Below are 18,316 nucleotides of genomic sequence, written 5' to 3'. Positions count from 1 at the left end.
GCAACATAAAAGAGCGGAAGCGTGATTGGGCACACAGGGGACGATGAACTGATAATAGAAACTAAGACTGAGAAAGAAGAACAGGAGCAGGAGTATAAAAAGAGACAAGAGTGGAAAGATAAGAGGGTGCAAGACCATGGAGACATTTAAAGACAAGAGTGAAACGAAAGCCAGTTAAGAGAAGGCAATGGTGGAGAAATTGAGTCACGAGGGGAAAAAAGGTCAAATAGGCACATGCAAATTGGGTGTACATTGATAATTCTTCCTCAGGACTGGTGCCATAAAGTAAAACAGGTCAAACACTTTACACTTCACTATATCTGAGGACTACATGAAAACAATGGCTGTGTCAGAATTTGCTCTCCAGTGCTTCAGCATCTTCTAATCTAACCAACCACAAGCAACAGAAACCGGGTTCTTCCTTCTCCTGCTGTCTCCAGTTCACATGCAGGTTCCTCGTGGAATGTCACTGTCATTTCCACCAATCAAAATCTGGCCCTACTCCCTCCTGAAGAATGCAAGGAGCTGTGACCTCCTCTGGGTAATGGTGATAGGCAGCTCAATCTGCTTATTGGCAGGAATAAGGCTGAAACGCAGCCTTGAAAGAGGCACTGACAGTTATTGATGCACATCCTCAAGTGTAAATGGCTCCAAACCAGAAATGTGGTTGCTTGGTTTCCACGCACCACTTCCAGACCATCTCACCTTCTCATATCCTACATCAACCAATCAATATGATTTATAGTCAAATGTCAGCAATTTCAAACAAAACCTAAATTGTATGAGTGGCTGTCTGCACTTGCACATGCTTTATCAAAGAAAAACTCCACTCTCTTGTGGTTTTGTTAGCACTTTCTTGATCTGTAAGTGGATAGACCTATTTTTCATTAGCGTCTTGCAATATTCCAGCATCAAGTTGTCTGCGAGATGAATTTTCATCTGTGACAAGGCCAAGGCTAGCAGTGGTGACATAACAAGGCACATGAGATGCCCCATGAGAACTATGTGTGGGTTTTCTAATTACTGCACTTCTCATACTCATGAGAGCTAGTGGGAGAGTATCTGACGATGTAAGATTTTTTTCCACAAATATATATAGTGCTGTTTGGATCACAAAAGAACGTATTATAGATAAGATATCAGATTTGATGGGAAGCAGTGAGCTTCTTACAATGGGGTGAGTTCAAGGGCCATTCTGACCAGGTGTGGAAAGGAGTAAATGGAACAGTCACCAGGGAAAATACTTGGGTGGATCTACATAGATTAAGGACAGCCAACATTAGATATTTCTAAATGCTAGTAGTGGGTACAGCCAGATGTTTTGGGGATGTGACCATGATGGATTAAATGCTTGAGTGGAGGCAGAGAAAGTGGGGGACAGAGGCAGGTTAGAGGCAAGGGCAAAATGTTAGTTTGCAGGCAGATTAGAGGTAGGCTAAGAGGCTAACTGTGAGCTGAGCAGGTAGGCTTTAAGTTTGGTTTTAAACAAATATGTGTGGATTGCTTCTCAAATGTCTGGGGGAAATCAATTCCATGCAAGTGAAGCAAGAAGAGAGAATGATTGGAAGCAAGAGGAAACACAGGGAGAGCGGGTGACACAGGGTAGTGGAGGAGGCAGACAGGGATCACAAGAAGACTTGTAGAATTGGATAAAGGAGGATAGATGCAAAGGTGCCTTACTGTGGATACATTTGTGAACGAGGAAAATACATTTAAATCTGGCCCTGTTTTGCATTGTCAGTCATCCAGCCTGGTGAGGGTATGAGGAAGTAGGTGTGAAGTGAGGGAGTTCAAAGAGAGTCCTGGTAGCAAAGTTAATTGTCTTGTTGAGAGGACAGAAAGCATAGTTGGGTAGACAAAAGAGGATGTTGGCACATTATTCCAGTTTAAAGAAGACAAGAGTGGTTAAGAGATGTTTGGCGGTGTTGAAAGGAAGGGAGTGCCTGATTTACCTAATATTTAGGAGGGTGGGGAGAACCGCTGTTGCAGTTTTGAAGAATAAAGTAGAGAAGGTGTGAGAAGGGTCACAAGTGATGCTGAGTTTTCTAGCTGAATAAGCATAGGGGAGAGCATCAGGTGGGAACTTCATAGGCAGGGGAAGAGATGAGAGAGAGTATTTGGCAGGGAAGAAGAGCAACTCTGTTTTGGTAGAGTTTAACATCAGTCAGTGTGAAGCCATTCAATATTTCGTGGCAGCGAGACAGTTGGAGATTTTGATAGTGTGATCAGAGGAGAGTTCAGGAAAAGAGAAGAATATGTGGGTGCTGTCCGCAAAGAGTTGGTACGAGAACCCAAATGAGGAATTGAGTGTACCAAGAGCAGAGGTGTAAGGTGAAAAGAGTAGAGGACCCGATATGGAGCCTTGTGGAACACCAACAGTTAGAGAATGAGTTCAGATGTGTTGTTGCTCCAGGAGACAGATAATTTGTGAGGTGGTTGGTAGATTTCAATCCAGGCAAGGGCTTGATCGTGAATCTAAGAACAAATTGAGTATTAAGGAGATCAGTGTGATCAACAGTGTCAAAGACAGCTGACCAGTCAAGGAAAATTAGGATAGAGGATAGCTTGGAGTGTTTAACAGAGGCGATGAAGTTGGAGACATTCATGAGAGCAGTGTCTGTGCAGCGACAGGGGTGAAAACCTGCTTGTAGGGTGACTGGAAGGTTGCAAATGTCTAAGAAATTGGTAAAACGGTTGAACACAATCATTTCAAGCAATTTAGAGTAGTGTGTAAGGAAAGACACAGGGGAAAGTTAGCTGGTACATTTGGCTCAGTGCCTTGTTTTTTTAGGAGAGGGATGACTGTGGCTGATTCGAAAAAGAAAGCAAGCAGTGTCAAAGGACAGGTTGAAGAGTTCAGTGAGGTGAGGGGCCACTAAAAGGGAAATATGGTTGACTAGCTGAGCAGCAAGAGGGTCTGAGGGGCACAAGAGCAGTTAGCCTTCATCAGCAGAGATAGGACTATTCAATATTAATGTGAGTAAAGTGGAAGATAAAGGCAGAAGATGAAGGTAGAGTAGAGGGTAGAATGTAGGAGGATGGAGTGTGAGGAAGGTCAGTACAGAGTCTCTAATTCTGGAAATGTTTGCAATAAAGTATTTAGCTAGGTCATTAAGAGTGAGAGTGGAATTGATAGTCACAGGATTAGGGGGAGTGAGTTTAGGATGCCCTGGAGGCAGTGGGGATGGTTGGAGTGAGAATCAATGAGGGTGAGGTAGAATTCCCTTTTCACTCTTTCAAGGAAAGACTTGAGAGAGTTTGGGGCAGAGAGGTAGAGTTGCAGGTCCTTATGTAAGTGTGTATGCCTCAATTGAGCAGCAGGCGACACATGGTTGTTCAGAGAGATCGCAGGAATGGGGTGAGCCATGGTGGAGGATGCTGAGACTTAGGGGTGAAAGCTAGCTTAACGTTTTATTTTTTAGCACATCATTTTGGCATTCTACCAGTCCTGCTGACTGGGGATGATGCCGACAGTCAAAGCTTCTGCTGAGTTTGCTATGCTAAACAAAGTTTCTTGATTACCCGCCCCATAAAGTGGGATCCTATTTCACTGTTCATGGTTACAGGTACTACAAATCCTGTTACAAAAAGTCTTTAATGATTAACTTTGTAATGGATTTAATGACCACTTTTCTACAAGAATAAGCTTCTACCCATTCTGGAAAATTGTCCACTAGAACAAGCACATATTCTAGACCACAGCACGTTGCCTTCTGGATAAAATCCACTTACGATATTCACGATTGGAGCCCATAGATGAGGATGTGCTCCAGTGTTTGCCTTGATATTTTCCCACTTTTTTATTGCTGATATATGATGCACTCCTCATGATGCTGCTGAGCATTAGTGTGGAAAAACGGAGCACATTCGTTTATTTTGACAGCAGCAGCCACCCCCCCCCCCACTAATTTTCCTCATGTGCTATTCCATAATGTTCACAACCAAAACAAGGTAATGGTGTCTTTGGTGAAACCAAATGTCAGTCAGGCGAATGTGAATGTTGATTGGGATGTAAACAGCATCTTGAAGCATCACATGATCACTTTACCGTTCCAGGTGCTTTTTATGTATTCTAATAAGATCCTTTTAAGGATGGAAATGGGAGCAACTGTTCCTGACTCGTTTGTAAGAATATCTATGCATGCTGTTCTGATTTTTGTTTATTACACCTTGAGCGACATTCACAGTTCCTTTCCCGCTACCAAATTCCACACATTTTCTAAGTGAGAGGCACAGCTCCTGTCCGAGAGGCTTCATAACTAATGCAATAGTTGTTGCCTCAGTGCTTTCTTCTGCTGTTGACAGTCTACACAGTGATTTTCTACAGGCACAAAGTGTGCGAAAGGCTTTGTCTGCCAACCAACAGAGATAACCTTAAACTGTTGCTTTATATTCGATTGCACCCCTTAGACAACATCAGCTGCACATTTTTGCACCATCTGCCATTTTATTAATGCCAGAATGTAGTGCAAATATAACTTTAAGTCTGTCCGGAAAGTTAGCGTAACACTTCCCTTCACTTTGCTTGCAATTGTACATTTCACCCAGTCTCTTCTCTTGGAGACAATCTCTGAGATTGTTGCTATTAAATTGATTTTTGCAGTATTCAATCGATCACCTATATCAGGGTCTATTGCTGGCCAGTTCCTACATTCAGTTAAATGTTGGAGCACTTTGGGCCAGCAGGTTTACTCACAAGAGTTGATTTATTTCTGCCCAAGATGGATTACAGCATTGTATTACATGCATGAGAAATCTTTTCCCAAACTTTGAAGGTACCCGGCTGCCCATGTGGCATGCATGGTTCCCAAACTTGCCCAATTTTCAGTATTACTATGCAATTATTTTATGGGGGCTTCAAGCTGTGACGTTACAGGACCATACTGTGTCCAGCTTCTGGTGATTGAGAGGGTTGGGGGAGATAGCATGTTCCAGAGGCTGTTATCCTTCTTCCTGCCTTGAAGAATATGCCAGAGTACTTCAGGGCCATTTCTGTACCTGGATTTAATGAGCAGGGTATTTCTGGACCAGAACAGGGTGTTGGGTCACAGCAACTAACTGTGGCAATTGAGTTGGACAAACAGAGTGAATAATATGCTCTACAGCTCCCCAACCGTGTTCTTCCTCGACTAACTGAGAATAAAGTCAAATAGGTGAGGAGAGGATGTCAGCTGTACTCCACACTGTCATGGCAGCTGGATCCAACTTTAGAATGTAATATTGGATTCTTTAAAGCATCTCATTTGCAGCATGTCTCCTGGGGGCTTCCCCACACCAATCAGTAGAAGTCTGCCATTCTCTTGACTTGTCTTTCCTTTCTTAGTATTGAGCTCTTTTTTTTTAATATGCTATTCTGTCTACAGCAACGGTACCCCAAAGCGGGAATTCCGAATGAAGATCACCCTACTGTTAAAGTTTATGTGCATATGCCATGCTGCAGTGCCCTCTGGTGGAATGGGCATGCTTTTAGACTGTTCTGACTACATCTCTCACTCAAACAAAACGGGGACTCTGCTTACATATGCAAGTCTAGAAAGGAAAGACTTTTCTGTAATTCAGAAAGGGTAACTTCTCCAGGTAGGAAAGGTTGCCATTCAGCCACTCGTTCATGGGGTTCAACTTAACCCCACTTGCTTTCAGGACCCACGCTGCACATGGGAGGCCCTGGTATGTCTGGAGTCGGTTTAGCCCTAGACTTGGTCTGCAACTAATACAGTCATCAATTAACATTAATTCTGTTGTGTGATGTATGCCCGCCAGCTCATTGTATTTACATTGCAATGAAATGAAAACAACCAGATAGAATATCACCATATAAAGACGTGACTCCAGAGTGAGTCAGACAGACCCCTTTTATATTCTTTGAATCTGTTGACATGTAAGTATTATTGCATTACCTAAGCAAGATAATGGTGCTCATGACCTTATAATGTAGCAATGTTGTGCCATCTTCTTCCGTCTCTCGCTTGTGCTTTCCTGACAAGCTCACTTATGTGTTTGTATTCCTTGCTCCATTTCCTTGCTCTGCCTCAGTCAAGTGCTTTGTCCATCTCCACAGTGAGTGCTGTGAAGAGCCTGCCGCTTCCTGGATACACCATCTCCTTCTCTTACCTATGAAGGACTGTATTCCATGCAAGTATATGCTTCTGTGTGCGTGGCAACCCAAGATGGCTGCTGCCTCTTTACTGTCTTACAGCATGGCAGTCCATGATTAACTCTCCTACGGTCCTTACAGCAGATATTACGGACATTTTGACTTTACAACTTCCACACTCACGAAATGTGTTTATTTATTTTATTGTGCATTTGTAAGGCACGTATAAATCAAATAAATTGTGTTGTCCACCTTACATTTTATTTTGGTAGGTATCAAAAACATATTCCGAAGGGTCAACTGGTATTGATTTAAGTGATACTCATTAGTGAGATATTCCAGTTATTTTATATTCTAAGCCTATTTTTGCTTTTATTTTAAGGGCGCCTGCTGATTTTCTATAGGCTATAATCCAAGGATTTTCTGAAGTACAATAGTGGGATATTTCCTTGTGAATAAAATGTTAGATCTTTACAAAAAACACTTCAGATCCTATTTATTTAGATTGAATCTTTGTGTATTGTTGTGGTCTAAGACGGCCAGTCTTTTACAGAGCACAGCCTGCTGCCAAATTGTGAACAGTGTTCTTGTAAATCCCTTATTCAAATTATGGTTGTGTATCATAGTCAAGGGCATTGAAGTGGGAGAATGGAAGAAAAAGCTCCCCCCAATCTCCTCGCGACCATGGGCTAGAGGATCGCGGCCCAGACACCCACCACGAGATGAATTAGTCTATCTACCAGATGACAAAATACTCTGGTTCAAGAACATAAGGATATGCCCACCAGCCTGCCCTACTCAAGCCGACACCTGCAGCATGGATGAACTCGACTAAAACCTCAACAAGAAGCACCCACATCGTTATAGATGCCATAACGACCTAGCCAACTTCCAAGAACACACGTGCCACCATGCACACTGGTCACTCGCGCACCAACCTACACGAAGAATATATTCAGTGCTATGACGTAGGTGACGGATACACCCACTGACGCGCATATTTATTATTTTTCACATTTTTTAGTAATGCAGAAACGCAAGACGCATAAAGCACTCGCGTATACGCTTGCTGACGCTTCTCCCACCCTTCGCATCGTGATGAGAATATAAAGAAGACGTAATATTGCCTATGAAGCCATGGCAAACCGCAACACAGGTGCCGTTCATTACACATCCCCACCCATGAACCAGGCCCAAGTAGGCCGCAAGAAAGAACTGCCATGAACATTGAATGAGCGAGAGTACAAGTGCTGATCACGCAGAACGTGCCCAGCGAGAGCTCACAGCCAAGGGGGCGATGTTGAAACTTGTATGCTACCAGCCGACGCCAAGGTCACACTTGTAAGTAAAGCCAAGCACACAGAAGCAAAATACAACTTTAAATGTGCAGAATTCCGCCCCAGCTACGGTCTCTCCACACGTGACCAAGCCGGCCTGACAAGGTGCCAGACCCACGAGGAAGAAGTCGCCTGGGTCCCACGTCTGGAACACAGGTTGCAACAGTGAAATGACTAGATGGACACCTACAGCGATGGGAATGGCCTGCTCTCAGGCCTATGAGTAAACCCACACATTGTCTGCACAAACACATAGTTACACATTGTTGCTAGTGACAGGTACACCGCGAGCTGGGAACAACGATGGGCCCAGACTGGGGGGCTCGCGGGAGGACCAATCAGAACATGGGGGCACTCATCACTGACGCCACTGATGTTAGCCAATCATCAGGGGTCTTCGTGTAACAATTTTCAACTATATAATACAAGGGACAACCCAAGTATACCACCTGACTCATCCTCAACCACTAATATTGTTCTCTATATGTATACTATACTAACCCTACCACTCGAGGAACCAATCCGGAGTGGCAATAGATTTTTTGCTAACTTTCCCAGGTGATGCAAGTAGCGCGTCATACTGCGGCAAAAAGGGCCTGTGAGCCCCACGAATTTTGAGAGTCTGGACGGACGCATACGATCCTAGACCCATCCCTGCCGTTTTAATAAACAGCAGAACCGCCTTTCTTCTTGTGTGTGTCTTATACTCATTTTTGTTTTGGCGAACACGGGAGGAGTTGGGGCCTCCCAGCCCGGAGGTCCGCGGACGGCTCAGCCGACCCCGGGATAACCACCTCGACAAGTTGGAGGCACTGCTGAGATCTGTTTACGATCTACATTTTTTTCTTTTTTTTTTTTTTCCAAGGCCTCTCGTTGCGAGGAGGCCCGGCGGCGCGGGCCACCTCTGCCGCTGCCCCCTTTTGAGGACTACAGGACCATCGCGGAACTGCGAGAAGACCGGACAGCGCAATCGGGATATTGGCCCTCGGGAGCCGGTTGAGAAGTATCCCGCCCGCGGTTGGCGAGTGTCCAGACGAGGGGAGGTGGCGAGCCGCTTGGAGGGGAGCACGCAGTCGAGCGGCCCCACATCAAGAGAACTTGGTGAGTATGTTGCACCCAACAAGCAATGTGAGATTGTGAGGGAGGGGGGGTTGTAATAAGGGTGGCGGGAGGTGTTACTAAGGTGTGCGGCGAAGATTTGATCAATTAGTGTTGACGGTGAAGTGAGTGGTAGCAGGACAGGTGCGAGAGCCGTCCGCTACAATGTCACGGAAAAGGGTGGGTGGAGCAAGAAAGCACCACGTGCGGTTGCTCGTAGACACTGATTGGCCTAGGTCGTGGCCACATGTAAGGGGGTTGTGTGTGTGTGTGGCTTTCCTACAAATTGGCGGTTATTGATCAATGAGTAGATGAGGATCCCTATTGATTGAGCTGTGAAACTCGATAGATGACGTTTTCCTGTAGGTGGTAGCCAACTTGTTGCCTAGTACAGAAGATAATTGGCTGGTTAAGCCCTCCCGTTGAGGGGCGTATCACACGCGAGGTGACGCAGTGTGCGCAGTCCGATTATACGAGTGTATTGTTGGTTACCTTGTTCCAGGCGTAACAAGAGGACAGCTGTGGGGATAACGGGGACAAACAGTCAAAACTTATTGCGAGCTTTTTTGAAGTGCAAAAGATCTTACCGGTAGTTTTTGTAAGAGGTCTTTGACGTCACCCGTAGGGCTTTCATAGGATACCTTGACCACACAGCATTGTTGAAGGGTGGTGGGGAAGTGAAAAGAGGGGAGGGGGTGCGCACGGAGGTCATCGGCCACCCCAAATACGGGACAGGTGGAGAGGGGGAAGTGACCGCGCACGGAGAACGCCGGCCACGCCGAGTGAGGTAGGAGGAGGAGGGGAGGAGTAAAGTGGGACGGCTGTATAAGCAAGTCACACAGGGCACGCAGCCGCAGGGGGCTTCGTGCGCTGTGGCCGCAGGTGCCGTAACGGTATCAAGGAAGAAAAACAAACACAGGAAAAGACAGCACATTTGCAATTGTTATATTTGACTGTTTTCTTTTAGCGGACGGTCGCAAGTCCCCAAACTTCGGGGCCAGGTAACGACAACTATACTGAAGGGAGCTAAAAACACAGTGTAACCATGTCATACGGGTTAGAATCGGGAGGGTGGGGGAATACCCTCACTACCCCACTCCAGCATATGTGTAAAACACTATCGCCCCATAGGGAAAAACTGATCAAATACAGCATAGAATGGACACAAGGGACAGACAACAAAATGACGACACGCTAGCCGCCTAACGGCAGTTTCGACCCATACGTCCAACACTCACTACTGACACACATACATAACAGGTACAAGGGGAAGAAGTTGGCGCATCACGTGGAGGTGTTTATCTTATGGAGGATGTTCCAGGGGTCCCGACCAGGACCAACTGGGATGTTCACTGTGGAGGAAACGAAGGAGGGGAAGAAGATTAAGGAGGAAGCGGGAAACGGGGACAAGGAGGTTGATAGTGCACAGTGCGCGGGAAGAGACCGAGAGGGCGACGAAAAGCTTGGCATCGCAAATGAAATAGAAGTAAAGAAGGAAAGGACCAACGACATGCCCCTAGCGAAAGTAGTGAAGAAGGAAGAAGGGGGTTTATATCCTGTGACGGAACTACGAGAAGCAGTAAGGCAACAACTAACGGCAGCTGAGGGATATTCGAACCCTGCATACAGCCCACCACCATATACAGCTACAGGTAGCTACACAAGGGGGGAGGAGGTGACAAGTACGGTAGGCCCAACTTGTATGAAGATGCACGCAAAGGAAGGGAATAATAGTGAAGAACCCATCCCAACCATAGGACACGACGAGTGGGTTGCCGCGCAGGTGCTGTCAAAATTGCGAGGGACACTAACGGGAGAAGAAAAGGAGGTAGTACGGAGAATGAACCAGGACGATGAGGGTAGCAGTGAAATAAGAGGGGAGGAAGCTAAAAGGAGAGAAGGGGAGCTGTCACGAGAAGAGGAGGAGATGTTGGAGGAACGATTGGCAGAATTAAGGAATGAGCAAAATGCACTGATCAAATAGCTGGAGAAAGAGGAACGAGCGAGAAGGAGGGAAAGGAAGGAAAGTAAGCATGCGTTAGAGAGAATGAGGGAACGAACTGAAGAACGGAAGAGCGAAGCTGAGAGGATGAAGGCAATAGCAGAAAGGGTATCTCAAGCAGCACAGCGTGACAGGAAAAGAGAGGAAGAAGAGAAAGAAAAGGAAATGGAAATATGGAAGAAGAAAATACTCTCCGAGAGCACCAGGAAATACGAGGAAGGTAAAGTAATTGAAAGCATATTATAAAGGGAGAGAGAGAGATGGGAAAGGAGGAGAGAGGAAGAAAGGATATTAGAGAAGGTGAGTAATGAGGTGATGGAGGAATTGAAAAAGAAAAGAGAGGAAATCGGTGGTGAAATAGTGGAGAAGAGGGAAGAGGAAAGAAGAGAGAGGAAAGGCGGCAGTGGGGTAAGGACATATGTACGTCGGGATGCAGAAGTAGCCACAACATCAGCGCAAAGGGGAGAAATTGGTAAAGGAGAAGAGGAAGGAATGGATTTAATAGACTTAAAAATGGTGATGATTAGGGGGAAAAGGACAGATTTGGGGTTGTCGCTCCTGGATGAATTCTGCAGCGAAGAAGAAGGAATGGGGGGAGAAGGAAGAAGTGGCGGTAGGGAAAGCTTAGACAAATTGTACATCACCCGCACCAACCGGGAATCACCATGGGCATGCAGAAAGAAGGAAGAAGTGGAGGGAAGTGAGGAGAAAGAACGAGAAGTGGCGGGAGGGCAAACATGTGCAATTACACCCGCATCATTCCGCCCAACATGTCCGCCCACACCCACTCCTGAACACACCCCCTACGCCGGCAGGCTTAGAGATCTCCCCGGACGTAGGCAGGAAGAACGGACACACACACCCACATTCAATAAAGAAAATAATAAGAGAAGGGGGAGAAATGAAGGGGAAGCTACAACAACCAGCGGTAATATGGACATGACAGATGATCTAGTTGACACAGAAGAAGAGGAGGGGTATACGGACTCCACACCGCGACAACTGGGGGGACAGATGGGACACAATCTAATGCTGCTATTGGAGAGGGGGGGGGGGGGTTAGACCACAATACGTCCCTTGGAAGCATGCCAATAAGGAAAATATAAAGTGCAGGCTCCCATCACTAAGTGGAGGAGTGGGAAAATGGATATACAAGATGGAAAAGCACACTGCAGGACAGAAACTAGCAGTAGGAGACGTGAAGAGCCTATTAATATCAATATTAGGGGATGCGGCAGATGACATCTGGAAGAGGGCGGGTTTCCCTGGGGTTACAATAACGAACACATCACATGACGGGGCGCCATTTGCGAATTGCAGGCATGCATCATGGCAAGCTCTGAGGGTACAATACCCAGACACCTCAGATATAGGAGCAATTACATCACGCAAGATGCGTGAGAACGAAGATCCTGTTGATTATATCCAGGAGATTCAGGAGAAGTGGCGCATGGAAACTAGATAGCAATGGGATAAGACACAGGCAATATTTTACCACATACTAATACAAGGGCTTCCGGAGACAGTACAAAAACAATTGAAGAAAATAGTGGGGATGGAAGCCAAGGCCTGGCCGGAAATACAATTAACAATAGTACACCATTGTAGGATGCGGCAAGAAAAGATGAAACAAAAGGAAGAAGATAGAAAAGCAGAAGAGGCTAAATTAGTGCAGAAAAAACGGACTAAATACACCATGGAAGGAGCACTAATATCTACACCAACAACAGTGACAGCAAACCCCACGCAAGTAGTGACCGCACAGGATCCCTCACAACTACAAATAGCACCACTACCACAATCACCACGACTTATAACACAACAGTTGCCACCACCCCCACATACACGGCTAACATAGGAGGAGGGTATATGGTACCAGGAAATGGATATTATAACAATATCAGGGGAAGGGGAGGAATGATGAAGGGGGGGATATGGCCAACCTGCACAACAGCAAGGGGGAGGATTTCTGAGTTTCTATCCCAATGGGCAACCAGGGTACAAAGATAATGCAGGAAGTTTCCCATGGCAGATGGCAGACCAGGGAACCATCTGTATGTTGGGTTTGTGGGATGTTAGGACACATGTCGCGTACGTGTAGAATGAGACCCTCCCCACCAGCATGGGGAGAACAAGGACAACAAGGGCCTATGAGGGAGCAGCAGGGTTACCAACAACCACAGGGACTACAACAGAGCAGCACACAGCAGCAATTAGCAACACAACAATAGCTGCAGACCTATTCACTACCGCAACAACAGGTGGCAATAAGACAAGAACACCAAGTGCAGCCAGTGGAACAGCTCACTCAAATACAGGACCATAAGTTAACCCCCACCGATACACAGCTACAGCAAACACAGTTGGGAAGGGTGACTATCCTGGGGCACAACCCTTACAAGGAAGCGGCCAGTCATTATATCCACAATAGGACAGCCCACAGACATCCTTGGTGTGTCCCATCCTGTCGATAACACCTAATAGTGCGGAGGAACCACGCATTGAGGTAACGATAGGTGACAAAAAAATTATCATTCCTTGTTGACACTGGGGCAACCAGGTCTTGCATAAGGGAGGGTAGATTCAAAATGTCAGGTGAGGCCATGAACACCCAAGGATTTTCTGGGGCTGGGGGGTTGGTTCCCTTTACTGATAACATCTCCTTATCTATTGGAGATTATGACATGTCTGTCCCGCTCCTGTATTCAAGGAAGTCGCCAGTGAACATACTTGGGAGGGACATAATGAGCAGATTAAATATGACAATCTCCTTCACGGAGAATGGCATAATTTGCTCCACACCAGGAATAAACATGCTTACTGCACGACAAATACTGCAAGCGTACTGTGCCCAGACAGTAGCTCGAGCTGAGCCGGTGGATGGTGAACTGTTCCACTACGGAACAGACATGGCATTTGCCTGGATGCCAGGAATAGAAGGAAAGATCTGGAGGAGGCCAGCAGCATATTTGTTCAGGCCTGAGACGCCAGCCAATGAACCAGAAGGGAAAATGATTTCGGTGAGCATCGAGAGTATTATAGCATCGCAGTACATGCCCAAGACAGGGAAGGGAGAGCATGGAGGGAAGTGATAGCCCTGGCTGAGGGATGCAGGCTCACCCAGGTGTCTGATGAAGAGCTCTTTTCAGAAGACAGGGAAGAAGGTGAGATGGTATTTATGATGAGTGTAGATATATGGCTAAGAGTGACGTATAAGCAAGTGGCACAGAAAATGGCCATGGCACTTGAGGCACCCGCATCTACCCCAGTTCCATTCTACGAGGAAGATATGGCTAAGGTTCCAGCATCACTGTGGACCACCAGTCCCTATGACGTGGGCTGCATAAAGAGTATCGGAGGAGTAAGAATAAAGCTGAAAAAGGGTGCAATACTACCTAGAGTGAAACAATACCCACTATCAAAAGAGGCAGATGAAGGCATATACAAAACCATAACGGCCCTGATAAATAATGGCATATTGGTACCATTAGAATCACCATGTAACACGGCCGTGTACCCAGTGCGCAAAGCTAAAGGAGGGTCTTGGTGTTTTATCCAGGACCTCAGACCCTTGAATAACATTGTAGAGGCAGAATACCCCATAGCAGCAAACCCTAACACAATATTTTGTGGAATTCTGGCAGAGGCCTCACGGTTCACTGTGATTGACCTCAAAAATGCCTTTTTCTCAATACCCCTGCACCCAGATTCACAAGACTTGACAAGCTTCACATACAGGAACACAAAATGGAAACACACCAGGTTACCACAAGGGTACTGCGAGTCACCCTCAATTTTCAACAGAGTAATACAGATGGACTTGGGAAATATTGAATTAGAAAGTATGGTGCTGCAATATGTTGACGATATAATAATTTGCAGCACAACCGAGAAAAGGTGCAGGGAGGACTCAATGAAAATGCTGAAAAGGGTTACAAGGTCGACAAAGAAAAGTTACAGTTCTGTCAGGAACAGGTATTATACATTGGTCAACTAATATCCCAGCACGGAAGAAAGATTGCACCACAAAAAGCACAAGCTATATCCAACACGCCACAACCAAAAACGGTGAGGGAACTGCAGAAATTCCTGGGATTATGCAACTATTGTAGAGCATGGGTTTTTGACTACAGCTCATACATAGGACCCCTACTTGAGGCATTGAGAGAAGCACACAAAGGGGAGAAAACATTGGGATGGACAAGGGAAATGAAGGAGGTATTTGACGAGTTGAAACACGCCATATCCACTGCTCCGGTACTAGCCACCCCAGATTATAAACGACAATTCTTTATCTTTTCGCATTGCGACTCAGCAGTAATGAAAGCAGTATTGACTCAGAAAACCAGAATGGGACACAAGCCAATAGCGTTCTACAGCGGTCACTTGGAACCTGTCATGCTAGGACATTTCCCTTGCGAACAGAGTCTCGCCGCAGCTGCATTTGCGGTGGAGAAATCATCATCGATTACAATGGGGTGCCCCACCACACTATTTGTGGCGTATGCGCCATTTGCAATATTGAATAAGCCTAAGTCCACACTAACCACACAGAGGCCGTCAGGTTATGAGATCATCTTGTCTAGACCCGAATTGTCAATTGCCAGATGCAGTACAGTGAACCCAGCCAGATTTATAGCAGAAGTTATTGAGGAAGGTGATTATGCTCACGATTGTACACAGACTATCGAAATGTACTCATGCACTAGAAAAGTTGAAGAGGATGCACTTAAGGGTGGAGAGATTTTGTACATTGATGGGTCATCGACAATTGATCAAAGAGATGGGATAAGGAGAACTGGGGCAGCAGTTGTAAAAATGACAGAAGATTTGATGTATGTCCCGGTGAAATGCGTGCAGTTACCACAGCATTGTTGGGCTCAAGCAGCGGAATCGGTTGCACTGATCTTGGCGTTGATGGAAAGCGTTGACAAAAGAGTTACTATATATTCTGATAGCACATATGTCACGTCAACCGTCCACTCGAGGCTGATAAAATGGAAGAGAATTTAGGAGAGCTGATGGCACCCCAGTGCAACATGCTCTTTTGTTAGCAGAATTAATTGAAGTAATTAATGATCCCCAGGAGATAGCTTTGGTTAAATGCCTGGCACACACTAATGGAGACGACCATATCTCGAAAGGGAATGAAAGAGCAGACGCACATGCCAAGCATGCGGCATACTTTGGTGAAATATGGAACCCCCCAGAGTGAGAGAGAGGGAGGGGGAGGGGGATGGCAAAACAGATGATGATGAAAGAAGGGTACACCCATCTCCCTGCAACACAGATAATGGAATTACAGGCAGCCGCACCAATGACAGAAAAGGAACTATGGGTAAAAAGAGGATGTACAATGTCCCCAACTGACGCACTGTGGCGTCAAAATAACACTGCAAAGGTGGTCATGCCGTTGGCACTGTTGAACACCGCCCTGGCCCAGCTCCATCATCCAGCACATACAGGAAAGGAAGTAATTGCAGCACGAATTAGGGAAGATTGGTTCTGCCCCGAGCTAAATTCTCATGTAACAAATTTCATCAGCAATTGCCTCACATGCCAACAGTTTACGGCCGGTCACACGCTGCAAGTGATAAAAGGTACTATACCCCGGCCAGAGGGACCCTTCCTACACAGTCATACTATGTTGATATGATCAATGTCTGTCAAGGACATAGGTATATGATTGTAGTGGTATGTCCATTCTCCAGGTGGATCGAGGCTGGACCCTGCTCACACGCGGATGCGTTCAGAGCAGCTAAATTTTTAGTGAGAGAGGTCTTCTCCAGGTGGGGTGTGTGCGAAGTGCTGCGGTCAGATAACGGCCCACACTTTACTAATTAAATGTTTCAGCACATCACGTCCTTGCTGGGTATTAAACATAAATTTGCATGTGCATATCACCCGCAGGCCAACGGTATATGTGAATGCCTGAATGGCCTATTGAAAGAAGAAATCGCAAAAATTCAGCAGACAACCAAGAAGAGCTCGTTGTACTGTCTTCCACTGGCTCTATTTGAGCTAAGGAATAGGCCAGGGTCTGATCACCACCTCACTCCCCACGAAGTGGTGACAGGACGTCAAATGCACCTTCCTCTAACGCCTACATCCAGAGCATTCACGGACCATGAAAACACTGCAACTTTTCTTGGTGACGAAATGTATCAATATGTGTCTTCTTTGATTACTAGTGTAGCGTTTGTATCTCAACAGCTCGAGCGCACGCGGGGCGGGTCGAAGAGTTCCCAACAAGAAGACACCAACAAGGAACTGGGAAAGGAAGGACTATGCACTATTGCTAAAGGTGACCATGTGCTACTCCGCAACTTTAATAGAAAGTGGAATGGCCCACGCTTTACTGGTCCTCATTTGGTAGAAGAGGTAGCTACCAGAGCGGTGAAATTGCAGGATAAGCGTGCCTGGAATCACCTACACGACGTAAAGATCTACAAACTCCAGACCCGCCCTAGCGTTAACGACAGGACCATTGGAAGAACAACGACATCAACAGCATTGGCTACAGAGAAGGAGACATCGACCACAGCTGATGACAACAGTGTCACTACACCTGATCACCCCCCAGATTCCCCAGAGGCAACTACTGAGATAGACATTGGACGCTTGCCCACAGCCCATCCCATGGTCACGAGATCACAAAGTACACAACCTCTGCCCAAATTGAGCCCCAGCCCTCTCCCCTCTAAGGTCACGCCCTAATTGAAGGACGTTGTATAACAAACTTGGGTATTGCACACACACACATATAAAACACTTGTATGTTTTCTCTATTTTTTCTCTCGCACATGCAGGTACTGTGTCTAATTGTATTGTATAGGAAATAAGTAACTAACAGTGTGCTCTGCCCAGGAGTAGATGCTGCCCATGGATGATAACACCCCTGAAGCCCTATCACACCTATTTGTATATCATATAAGAAGACCAAAGTACCTAAAACGACAGAGGATACGCGTATATTACACCGGATTTGTTTTGGCCATAGAAAAATCGTTTCCCCATCTTCACGAGCACTTACCGGCTCTAAGAGATAGATCACTAAGATTATCGTGGGAACAGCTCTTCGCCTGGGCACTGAAGGATTACTTGATAGGGAGAGCTTAATAACAACGACTAACAATAATAACAAGCGTATTGAGGATTTTCAGGCGGGCACCTTTAACGTCGCAAGAATAAGCTGCCGGACTTCAGCAAGGTTAGAGCTAAATGCCGGTGAGACTAGCTCTTGTAATAAAAATGATAGGAGTATTGGTCATCACTGGTCTGCTGGCTGCCTCTGTATGGCAGAAAAGTTATGCTATCAATATTATGGCTGCACCCAAAACTAACATGCCCCCTCCCACGGCTGCAACAGGTATGATGTCAGGTGGTGCTAGCAACCCTACGGATAAGGGAAGTAGAGTTAAACGCAGCACATATACTGATAACAGAGGTATTGATAATTACATAACAGATTTGGCACACGTCTCAAACAACATGTGATACCAGCACATGACCCAAATTTGTAAGCAGACAACAGAAGATAGTTGTTATGTGTGCTCATGAATCCCATATGCCATGAGCGCTTCGCGGACATTCGTCGCCACAGAAATACAGGAAAAGATGGCGCGATGTATAGTATATATGGCACTATTTCAGACGAGAGGACGATTTCAAGGGACGGTGGTGAGAATGCAGTGGAAAACAAGAGACACATACCCATACGAAAACAATTTTCTCAAGTCATATTTGAGTTACCATAAGAGGAGCTTACACGCTGAAGCATTCAGA

At 46.0% G+C, this 18,316-nt stretch overlaps 1 protein-coding gene across 10 annotated transcripts in view; it reads right to left on the bottom strand.

Moving 5' to 3' along the window:
* Nucleotides 1-18,316, bottom strand: part of CAMK2A (calcium/calmodulin dependent protein kinase II alpha) — a 605,670-nt gene that overhangs the window by 296,844 nt on the left and 290,510 nt on the right. The gene's annotated exons all lie outside the window — the stretch shown is intronic.

The sequence above is a fragment of the Ambystoma mexicanum genome, chromosome 3q (assembly GCF_040938575.1).
Source record: "Ambystoma mexicanum isolate Mex_15411 chromosome 3q, UKY_AmexF1_1, whole genome shotgun sequence".
Lineage (NCBI taxonomy): Eukaryota > Metazoa > Chordata > Amphibia > Caudata > Ambystomatidae > Ambystoma > Ambystoma mexicanum.
The sequence above is the reverse complement of the archived record's forward strand: the minus strand, read 5'-3'. Positions and strand labels throughout refer to the sequence as shown.